Source organism: Haemaphysalis longicornis, unplaced genomic scaffold (assembly GCF_048455015.1).
Source record: "Haemaphysalis longicornis isolate Haplotype H1 unplaced genomic scaffold, Haemaphysalis longicornis Haplotype H1 scaffold_2, whole genome shotgun sequence".
Classification (NCBI taxonomy): domain Eukaryota; kingdom Metazoa; phylum Arthropoda; class Arachnida; order Ixodida; family Ixodidae; genus Haemaphysalis; species Haemaphysalis longicornis.
Genome location: NW_027526295.1, coordinates 35,246,732 through 35,258,805, shown reverse-complemented (window position 1 = coordinate 35,258,805; position 12,074 = coordinate 35,246,732). Strand labels below are relative to the sequence as shown.

Below are 12,074 nucleotides of genomic sequence, written 5' to 3'. Positions count from 1 at the left end.
CTGCGTACGTCATCGATTTCGCCATGCGCGTGACAAAAGCAGAGATCATGAAATCGGGCGGCTTTTTCTCTAACCTTCGGCGAAGAGAAACGTCGTCTGCTCAGAGGCAACGGCTCGCAATGGCGCCTTTGGTTAATTAGCGCGTTATGTAGTACTCGGGTTTAATAAACATAGTAAGGCCCATGAAGCCCATACAACTTAACACTCCGAAATGCGAACCGTATTTTGGCTTACGACGCTTAAGTCGTTCACTTTGGCGATACTTCGTAACGCGGAGTTGCAAACTGCCTATTCGTGTCGACCACTAACGCTTGTAGAAATCCTATGTTCATTTAGGAGCAGAAAAGGAGTTACAGGAACTGTATTACGTAATAAGAAAAAAATATCGACCACAGTTTTAGCGTAAAGCGTACAACAAATGCATGGTGAGTAACTATTCCCGCAGGTCGAAGTCGCAGTCGCAGCCGGAACAGTGCTGTTGCTGGAAGTCAGCTATTGTGGGGGCTTCATGGAATCTTACTGCGCAGCTGTTAGTATTCAAGAAATGCTCATATAACCAGACAAGAATAATTCAATTCGGGTAGAAAACGTTGATGTGACATAAAGGGTGGGTCTCAGTGTAGTCTAAACGTTATTTTCGCGCCCTCTGTGGCGTTTTTTTCTTGTGTGTGTGGCGCAGTGGACTTCCGCCTTCCGCCCACTCAATCAATGTCGCGGGTTCATATCCAGGAAGGATGTCGCTTTTTTTCTGCCTTCTAAGTGGCATGGCTTGCGAGTCGTATTCACGAATCCAAAAACAAATTGTTTGGTTCAACTGTGGAGCTACCATATACAACGTTAATGCATCGCTTAAGTCATTGGCACGACTTGTTCAGTTTTAAAAGGGGCCCTACTTGGGCTGCAGAAGGTCGCCATTTAAATCGCGCTATCGCTAGAGTACCCCTTCACGATAACGTATACCAAATATTGCACCTCTGCATAAAGAAGGGGCCGCACAAACGCGCTAAAAAGATCCTTTCCTTCTGTTCTTGTATACCTACCGCTTCCTCGCCGCCATACCTCCGCGCTCTGCGTGCGGCAGAAGGCTCTGACGCAGCCACTATGACGCTCGACGCGTTGAACAGCACGGCCTCGCTATTGGTGGGCCCCTTCAAATGATGTAGCCATTTAGCGTTTCCGGCCCTGGGTGAAACGCGAATGCTGTTCCGAAAAGCGGCTATCTGGCACCGGCGCCACGGCGTACCTTAGTAGGGACGAATGCCGATCGTCGCTATCCGTCACACGAGATTGGCTGAGTGTGTAGATATACCGCGTCATTTACAAGGTATGAACAACACCGAAAAACACGGACAGTCTCCGAAGGCGCAAACGCCACTACACGCGCGATTTGATTGATTGATTGATTGTGGGGGTTTAACGTGCCGACGCAACGCAGGCGATGAGGCGCGCCATATATAGTGGAGGGCTCCGGATTAATTTTGACCACCTGGGGATCTTTATCGTGCGCCGAAATCTCGTACACACGGGCGTTTTTGCTTTTCGCCTCCATCAGAAAAGCGGCTGCCGCGGCCGGGAATTGAACCCGCGACCTCGTGCTCAGCAGGGCAACGCTTTAGCCACTGAGCCACCGCGGCGGGTCACTACACGCGCGTCCGCGGCAAGCATCTGCCTGCACGGTCTACAAGGAGCCCACTCTGTGATGTATGCACGATGCGGCATAACCGCAGCAGCTAAAACTTGTCACTGAAACTTGTCACAGCAGCTAAAACAGCTAAAGCAGCTAAAACTTGTCAACTCCCGCCAGAGCGGGACGACTGCTAAAAACCGGTTTATAAGTGCGTGAGAGGGGGTGATAGGGCAGTGAAAAAATGCTCTGGTGATCGTCGCCAGGGCGGCTTTGAAAAGCGGTGGCTGTAACTGCGGTGGTCCGAAGCCTTTTCCGAGCGTCTAGGCCTCGGACGGACCTGTTCGCAGAGGCAGCGCGAGCATGCGGAAATGCTAGCGTGCCGCTAGTCGTCGGTGTAAATCTTCAATTACTGCCGTGAGCGAAAATGTTGTGTTTGGAAGCCTATATAGCCTTCAAATGCACGTTTCTCCGATTCTAAAACTGGCATGCCGACTGGACCACGGCCGACGCGAGGAGCACGGTCGCCGGGCACTTCGAGCGGGCCGACTGGCCGCGCCGCATGCTCGCAGTTGTACGAGGAGCCTGCGCGACGGCTGCTAAAAAATTAGCAGTGGCTTAGCTAGGCTATGCTAGGGTATACATGGTGTGAGTTAAGGTTCAGCAGGTGTTTCTTAACTTTCCGGGTTGTCGAGGATTAGCTTGATTATCATGCTTACTGTTGCTTCAATGACACACACGGTATACGCATTATTATGTGACATGTATATTTATCACGCGGGTCCGGTCCAGCGTCAGCACTCGCCGCAGAGGTAAGCGGCTTCCACAGGCGCATGCCGGTGTTGCTGCGACGCACGAACAATCGGTTCCACACCTGGCCGCGTGTTTCCAAACGCTTCGCTGCACAGAGCACGCACGTGACATGTGTGATGTCACTGCGCGCGCTATTCTTTTAGGCTCCTGCTAAAACAAACCCACCGTTCTGGCTCTGTAGCCTTGACGTGGAGCACTGAGTGCTGGCGCTGACGGCTTGGGTTCGAGCCCCAGCAGGTCTGTGGGTTATTTTTTTTTAATTGCGTATATTTTCCTAAATATAATTTTTTTTTAAATCTCAAATCTACGCTTTGTTTTTGTTAATAATGGTGATTTGGTATGTTTTAGGTCGCTTTAGGCTTGGGCGCAGCCAATGACCACGTTGAATTACCGTTTTCCATCGCGAGAACAGGCATGTCACGTGGGTGCTCTGTGCAGCGAAGCGTTTGGAAATACGCCACCTGGCCACCCCTCGCATGATCTTCAAGTGGACCGGGCCGCAACGCGCCGCGCTTGCGCAGCACGGTGTTGCTGCGGCGCACAAGCCATCGGTCCCACACCCGGCCGCGTATTCCCAAATTATATCCCCTAGGGGCCCAGGCCGACCACACCCCCCAAGCAGCGACGCAGCACCGTGAAGTCACCTGCTCTATGTGCGAGACTTCATGCGACGTGGATTTTTTCTTTTTTCCCCCTTCCCTCGTGTCGGCTGCTTTGCGGGCGGCCGATGGTTTCGCTCCGTGCGCGGGGCTGGCCTGCGGTGCCGGGGAAGCTGACGCACATGTGGTAGAAGTTAACGCTTTGTGCCTGAGCCCCTGCGCTCTCCGCGCTCTTCTTGCGCGTCTGCAAGTTGGCGCTGACCTCCCGTCGTGTTCCTAGATAAGTGCTCGGCTCGGTGCTCTAAGTGCGCGCGCGCGCGTATGGACGCTTTCACGTACATGTGGCTGTTACATACGTTCTGGAAAGCAAACACTGTTATTGAAAGGCCATTATACAACACACAGATAGGTATACAATTGTGTTGCGTGCTCTTTCACTATGTACGCACGTCAAAACACGATTCGGAAGTGCAGGTACGGATTACAAGAAATGTAGCCAATTAACCATGACTGCATGCAGCGTGAAAGATGCAGCGATTGGGTAGAGGTAGAACACCCGCCTCGCGTGCAAAAGGACCGTGGCTCGAATCCCGGTGCCAGATAATTCCCACCGGATTAAAAAAAAAAATCCGCGTATTCATGGAATTGCACAAAGGGGCTTGGGGTGCGGCCTGACCCCAGCGACCATTGCCGGTAATGCACTCCCTCACCAGAGCAGGATTGGCCACCCTGGTGTAGTAACGGCCACAACCTCCCATAAATACGCCAATTAACCCTCGGCCCTCAGTCCCCAGCGGCTGCGAAGCAACTGACCACGGCGGCGGTCAGACCTGTGACGCAGCAGAAGGTGCTAAGAATCTCTGGATCCGGACAGGCCGCCAGTGGAATCTGAACCTGGCAACGTTTAACGCGCGAACCTTATCTAGCGAAGCCAGTCTCGAGGTGTTGTTCGAGGAATTAGAGGGCATTAAATGGGGTGTAATATGGCTTAGCGAGGTTAGAAGGGCAGGCGAAGCCTTTACGGTGCTAAAAAATGGACACGTCCTATGTTACCGTGGTCTAGAGAACAGAAGAGAACTGGGAGTGGGACTTCTAGTCAATAAAAGCACTGCTGGCAACATAGATGAACACTATAGCATTAACGAAAGGGCAGCAGGTCTTGTAATTAGGCTCAAAAAGAGGTACAAGCTCAAGGTGGTGCAGGGCTACGCGCCCACATCCAGCCACGACAACCAAGTAGTGGAACACCTCTATGAAGATGTGGAATCCGCAATGGCTAAAGTAAAAACACAGTATACCGTAGTTATGGGGGACTTCAATGCTAAAGTAGGCAAGAATCAGGCTGGAGAGAAGGCAGTTGGGAACTATGGTCTGGGCTGTAGAAATAGCAGGGGGGACCTACTAGTTAAGGTTGCAGAACGGAATAACCTACGCATAATGAATACCCTCTTCTGTAAACGGGAGAGTAGGAAGTGGACCTGGAGGAGCCCGAATGGGGAGCACAAAAATTAAATAGACTTCATATTATGCGATAACCCTGGCGCCGTGCAGGATGTGGAAGTGCTCGGAAGGGTAAGGTGTAGTGATCACCGTATGGCAAGATCTCGAATTAGGCTAGATTTGAGGCGGGACCGCAACAAGCTAGTACGAAAGAAGCCGATAAATGAGCTAACAGTAAGACGTAAAGTAGAAGAATTCAGGATCGCGCTGCAGAACCGATATTCCGCCCTTAACGAGGAAGCCGAGCTTACGACAGAGGAACCCAGCGACAACCTTACACGCATTATCACGGGGTGTGCAGTAGAAGTCGGGGGCACTATGGCTAGACAGGATACTGGTAAACTTTCACAGGAGACGAAAGATCCAATGAGGAAACGGCAAAGCATTATAATCTCCACCCCAGCTGACAGAATAAAACTAGCGGAGCTTTCGAAGTTAATCAATAAGCGTAAGACAGCTGACATACGGAAGTATAATGTGGATAGGATCGAATACGCTGTAAAGAACGGAGGTAGCCTGAAAGCTGTGAAGAGGCGTCTTGGCGTGGGGAAAAATCAGATGTATGCACTTAAAGATAAGCAAGGCAATGTCATCACAAATAGAAACAAAATAGTCACAGTGGCCGAGGAGTTCTACAGGGATCTGTACAGTAGCCGGGACATCCAGGATAATGCCGAACGAGACAGTAGTTCAGAGGAGATAGACATCCCACCAGTAACGACCGAAGTCGTTAAAGAAATGAAAGGGGGCAAAGCACCTGGTGAGGATAAGATAACAGCAGACCTCTTGAAGGATGGCGGTGAAATTGTACTTGAAAAACTGGCAAACCTGTATACGCAATGCCTAATGACCAAAATGGTACCGGAATCTTGGAAGAACGCGAACGTCATCCTAATCCATAAGAAAGGCGGCATGAAGGACTTGAACGATTATAGGCCGATCAGCTTACTGTCAGTCGTCTACAAGGTATTTACGATGGTAATCGCTAACGAATCTCTGCAACCCTAGATTTCAGTCAACCTAAAGAACAAGCAGGGTTCCGTAAAGGTTATTCAACAATGGACCATATTCACATGATCAATCAGGTGATAGAGAAGTGCGCTGAGTATACTGAACCCCTATATATAGCCTTCATAGATTATGAGAAAGCATTTGACTCGGTCGAAACCCTAGCAGTCATTCAGGCATTACGGAACCAGGGGTAGATGAGCAATATGTAAGAATACTACACGATATCTACAATGGGTCTACAGCTACCGTCATCCTCCACAGAGAGAACAGCAAAATACCTATAAGGAAGGGTGTCAGACAAGGAGACACAATCTCTCCAATGTTATTCACAGCATGCTTACACGAAGTATTCAGAACGTTGGGTTGGGAACAGGTGGGAGTAAGGGTAATGGATAAGACCTCAGTAACCTCAGATTTGCTGATGACGTTGCCTTGCTAAGTAACTCGGGGGACGAATTGCAAAGCATGTTTTCCGCACTGGGCGAACAGAGTAGAACCATGGGCCTGAAAATTAATACGCAGAAAATTGAAGTAATGATCAATAACCTCGGAAAAGCAGAGCAGTTTGAGATAGGTGGCGAGGCAGTGGAAGTGGTAAGCGAATATATCTACTTAGGCCAGGTTGTGACCCCAGATCCCAACCATGAGGCAGAGATAATTAGAAGGATCAGGATGGGGTGGGGTGCATATGGCGCACATTCTCAGATAATGAATAGCAGCCTAGCATTGTCGCTGAAGAAGAAAGTGTATGACAGCTGCATCTTACCGGTACTCACCTACGGGGCAGAAACTTGAGGCTCACTAAGAGGGTTCAACTTAAATTGAGAACGACTCAGCGGGCAATGGAGCGGAAAATGATAGGTGTAACATTAAGGGACAAGAAGATAGCGGAGTGGGTCAGGGAGCAAACTGGTGTTAAAGACATATTAGTAGAAATTAAGAAGAAGAAATGGAAGTGGGCAGGGCATGTAATGCGAAGGCAAGATAACCGCTGGTCATTAAGGGTAACAGAGTGGATCCCTAGAGAAAGCAAGCGGTGCAGGGGGCGGCAGAAAGTTAGATGGGCAGATGAGATCAAGAAGTTTCGGGGATAAATTGTTCACAGTTGGCACAGGACCGAGGTAAATGGAGAATAATGGGAGAGGCCTATGCCCTGCAGTGGGCGTAGATAGGCTGGTGATGATGATGATGATGATGATGATGATGATGCATTTACAAACTCTCCTGGACTTTCGAAATATCACAGCTGCATGAACTGCAACATTTTGGCACTTTCATAAGCACTAGTACATTGAATTTTGTTAACAATAATTTGATTGCATTTATTATTCTTTATCACGAACAGTACTACTAAGAAAAACATTTTGATAACAGCAATGGAAGATGTGAATTGTTCTTGCAATGGTGATACGTTGATAAGAAATACAGTAGCTCAAATGCACACGTTTTACACTCGATCATAAATGCTGCATAATTTGCACTGCGGTCATAACAATTTAGGGAAACAATATCGAAAATTTAGACAATCCAAGGGCTAAGTAATAGTTGGATTCTGCAGCTTCTGAAGTACTCGAGGAATGTTATGTATGTCTTCTGTACAGACTTATTCACCACAGCCTCTGCACTGAACCCATCAGGGCGGAGTTTGATATCAGTGATCATGCGTGCTACCAGTCACACTGTTTCCAATGTCGATTAGTTATTTTTAACAATTTGTGCTTCATGCACACAGAGATCTTGCTTCATAAGATATGTGTATTCTTTTCGATGGGACGTATGAGTAGCTGCGCGTGAGCTTGATGTCACGGTAGTCGCAGCAGAGATGAAACTAAGTAAAAAAAACGGTTGTCTCCTGTGTGCACTATTTTTTGGGATAGTGATCTGGGAGTCCAAAGAGTGGCAAAAAATGTCACTTTTCGAGATACACTCATGGAGATAGATGAGCAGTTTGTGTCCGTTTCCTGCGGCGCATTTTTTAGCTACCACATGTAGATTTATGTGGTGTCTGGCCTCTTTATGCGCGCGCATTGCGTCGCAGTTAGCTCCTCAACTGTAAGCGACACACAGGCAAAAAAGTATACAAATGTATACACAAGAAATCGCAAGAATAAAAATATAAATAGTACAACACAAGTTGCAAAACGCCGCTTCAGGTACTACAACGCTTTGTATTGAAAACAGTATATATACCTTTCGCCCCGTTTTGGGACTTCTTGGACAATTCTGGTAGTGTTGGTGCACCCGCTCTATGTGTCCATGAAGGCGGTGACTGCTACGTCGTCAGGCAGGTTCGCGCGGAACACCGACTCATGATCTGTTGACGCGACGTCATCTCTTACGACCTCGAGCGGCTGCTCGTGCTCATCCATGAAGCAAAAATTATAAGATGCGCGAGAATCGCGTGAATGCGCTGGGGACGCGCGTGACGCACACAATTATGAGAACGGACCTTGTGATGGGCAGTTCTGCGCGAGTGCGAGGCACAGATGAGTATTGTGAATAACACGCTCACTGATGTTCGCAGCAGACGAGCGACCTACTTTCGCGTGTGCTTTTGACCAAATGAGAGCAAACGTTCAGCGCCTCGGTACGGAGTCCAAAGGACCACCCAAGACCAAATAATTACACCATCTTCCCGAGGGGAACCTTGAGGTGATGTGGAGCACCGCAGAATTCCAATCCAATCCAAGCCAAGCCAAGCCAATTGAATCCAATCCAATGCCCCTCGCCAGAGAGTGTTCGCTATCAGAGAGGAGAGGGGGTGAGCGGCGGAGAGCTGATCTGGCGCAGCGAGGACAATGGGGGAGGGGTGGACGCCGACAACGCCGACTACAACGCCGGATGGATGCAGGGACAAGGCGAGTGAATGAGAGGCGTCGCATCTAAAAAACATTTTTGTCTTTACTCTAATGGTAGTGCTTGGTTTCCGGAACGTAAACAATAACTACATGTACGTCGAAAAGCATCCATCCGCGCGCGCACTTTGAGCAACGCGCCCCGAGCGCTACATGCGAGACGAGCGCCTGCAGGCTTGCAAGAGAGCGCGGAAAGCGAGCCTCAGCTTCCCAGCGCGTACGCCAGGCTCGCGCTCGGAGCGAAACCATCGGCCGCCGCGAGGCAGCACGACCACAAAAGACCACAACACATTTTTGTATTCACTTTATTGAGAGTGTTTGCTTTCGGGAACGTATACAATAACCACATGTACGTGAGAGCGTCCATCTGAGTGCGCGCACTTAGAGCACCGAGTCGACCGCTTATCTAGGAATACGACGGGAGGTCAGCGTCAACTTGCAGGCGCGCAAGAAGAGCACGGAGAGCTCGGGGGCTCAAGTACAAAAGGTTAACTTCTACCCACAGTGTAAGAATATTCTTACACCGTGCTTCTACCCCGTGTGCGTCAGCTTCCCCAGCGCCGCAGCCAGCCCCGCGCATGCAGCGAAACCATCGGCCGCCCGCAAAGCAGCCGAAACGAGGGAAGGGGGAAACAAAAAAAATCCACGTCGCATGAAGTCGCGCACACAGAGGAAGTGACGTCACGGTTCTGCGTCACAGCCTGGGGGGGTGTGGTCTGCCTGGGCCCCTACGGGATATGGTTTGGGAATACGCCGCCAGGAAACCTGCCTGGATAACGCCTCGATAACCTGCTGGACGGCCTAGTGCTCTTCTTTTCTTCCAGGTTGTCGTTCCCTCCGGCTGCTCCACGCCGCCGCGGGGTCCTTCCTTTACTTGGCTTCTTCTGGGTGCTTCTTGCAATCACACAGGATGTGCGTGAAGCTTGCCGTTTCTCCTCTACAGGCTTTGCACTTGTCGTTTGGCTGCGTCTCTGGGTGTATGCCTTGCATCACTGGTGGACTGGGTAGCGAGCCGGTCGGGGGTTGTCTGAATAAAACGGCCTGGCCTCCACTCAACCCCGACGGGGGGGGGCGAGACAGTTGTGCGAGCCAAGCGGAAAGCCTTTCTTATTTCGCTGTACTCAGTCCTACGGTCTTTGGTGCTGAACCACGTCGGGCAGACTTTAGGGGTTGTGGTCGGTGAATGCTCGTGCCTCGACGTGTGCCGTCTCGTTGTGTTTGTCGTTGCAGACCGCTGCGTTGCGCGCGTGTGCCGTGAACCACCTGAATCTCAATTTTCTGCCGTTTTCGGTACCCGCCTGCGGTGTGCGTGCCGCTTCCTTTGCTGTCCTGCCTTTGGTGTAATTTCCTACTCCTTGCCATGAGTCACATAGCACCGTTTGATAGTCGCGGTCCGAGATTTCTCGGCCGATCGCCAGCTGCTCCGTTTGTTATGATTTGGGCCATCTCACTCTGTCGCCGTCCGGAGGATGCCGGTTGTTTCTACGACCGCTGCCGTGAAGCAGTTCTTCAGATTGGCATACTCGGCTGCATCCACTTAGCGCGTGTGGCTGTCGCTGGCACGCTACCTTGTTGTACTTGGGATTAACGTTCTTGGGTATCGGGTCTACCTGGAAGTTGCGCCTGATCTTGTTGGGTACAGAGAGTTTCGTTTCAGCCCTGTCTGGTTATCCCATTCCTAGGTCCTCCAGTATCTGCCTCCTGGCCCTGTTTGTAGACAGCCTCTAGAGAGAGAGAGATCAAACTTTATTTAAAGCGGCCCATGTCCGGGCTACCGAAAATGTGGTTCTGGTGGGCCTGGAAGACGTTCAGGTGGGAATTCCGCAGGTGTCAGGGCCCCGCACGTGGGCAATGTGCCGGGCGAGGCGAGGCCAAAGGATGGGGCGAAGATCAGGCGGAGGAGCGGCCCAGTTTTCCCATGAGTATGGAATGTGGGATGGTAAAAGGTGTGGATGAAGAAAGTGAGGTGATCTCCTGGCGCGAGGACAAGTCCAGTAGGTGTGTTTAACGTCGGGATAGGCACCACACACCTGACAGTGGGGCGTGCCATCTCGGGTCATGATATAGTGAAGAACGAGGTCACAAGGGAGGGAGAGAGTCTGAGCCTGGCGGATGTAAGTGCCTTCGCGGCGTGTGAGGTCAGAAGTGGGAGGAGGAAGATTACGGCGAGATCTGCGAAGGTCCTTCAGCTGTTGGTGCGTTGTGCCTCCGCTATTTCCTTGAGCGCGTTGTGTATTACCAGATCCAGGAGGCGAGTCATGCTCGTGGTTTCGTGCAGCGCCAGTGCTGTTTTGTATGCTCTTCGGATGAGAATGTTGATTTGGTTGCGCTCGTGCTACAACCACCTGTGGTGGGGGGCTGCGTAAGAGCAGTGGCTTAAAACGAACGAGTGGATGAGCCTGATTAGGCTCTGCTTCCTTATGCCACCGCTGTTGGGGAAACATTTTGCTGGGGCGGCTTCAAGTTAAGGTGATTAGGTCCCGAGCGGAGGCTTGCCCTAAGAGTTTTTAATTTTTATAATTAATTAGATTTCACGTGCCCCTTGTTTACGCCACCTACATTAGAAGTGGACGCAAACCAAAGGTTATAGACTTGACCCACACTTTAAACCGCACCAGCTACGGGCTCCATTTTAGGAGTCTCTTGGAACTCTACCTGTGGAAATTGGGCATCCAGCACCGCTCGCTTCTCACTTTTCCGTCGGATCCATGTTTAAAGGTAGCGAATCAGTGCGTAGTTGTCCTCGTAGCTTGGTGGTTATATTCACGACTTCTGCTAGTGTCGATCGGTATAGGGTGCAAAGTCCCCCTAAAATGGAAAGTCGAACAGAGTTTTTTATTTTTTTTTCAAGTTGTGCTATCTGTGGCGCCTATATTAGTTTGTCTATTTTGTTGTGTAGGTCCAAACCACCGAGCCCGTCGTTTGGTGTTGAGATGAGCAGTCTAATAGCCATTTCGTACGGTCTTTTAGTAATATCGTCCATGCTCTCATATTGTGAATTTTGTTTTTTACCTTTCTTTAGGTTCAGCTAACATGCGATGTTAATAATGCCGCTGAGGACGGCGGCATGAACGGGTTTTATGGAAAGAGCAATTAACAAGGCCAGGAGAATGGCCAGAACATAAACCCTGAATATATAATAAGGTAACGGGCCAGAAGCAGTGAAATCAGATGCACCAGACTATCCCGCAAACAATGCCGTGGCCGTTATGGTAGGGGGCGCACAGAACAAATCCTGTTCCCAGACACTACTCATAACAAATACATCTACACAGCCGGCGGTAATCGCTCTAACGATCACCACATCTCTAGCCAAATGCATCTTAGGTGAAGGGGCCATATGCAGCGACTGCAAAGGACTAATTTTAGAAGTGGCCGTAAAACTGTTACATCTACGGCTACCGAAATACAGGACAAGGCGACTTGTCTGGACCACGACGTGGTCTGGACTACTGCATACGATGGTTCAAGGGGCAACGACTTGGTGACTTAGCTGACTGCGACATCGTCACAAGAGTGGCATTAAACTCCCTGCAGTGGCAACAGAGCGTTCACAGGGCTTCAACAAATAAACAACAAAAACGAAATCCCAACCTATTACCAAAATAGACAAGGGTGAATTCCGAACGGCACACCACTCGCCTAAGACTGCGCAGGCCGAGGCATGTAGCC

The 12,074-nt window shown here is 50.2% G+C and overlaps 1 non-coding gene across 1 annotated transcript; it reads right to left on the bottom strand.

Annotated features, from left to right (window-relative positions):
• Positions 1 to 1,561: 1,561 nt before the first annotated feature.
• On the bottom strand, positions 1,562 to 1,634 carry Trnas-gcu (transfer RNA serine (anticodon GCU)). The gene has a single exon. It is a non-coding gene; the product is annotated as a tRNA-Ser (tRNA).
• Positions 1,635 to 12,074: the final 10,440 nt, after the last annotated feature.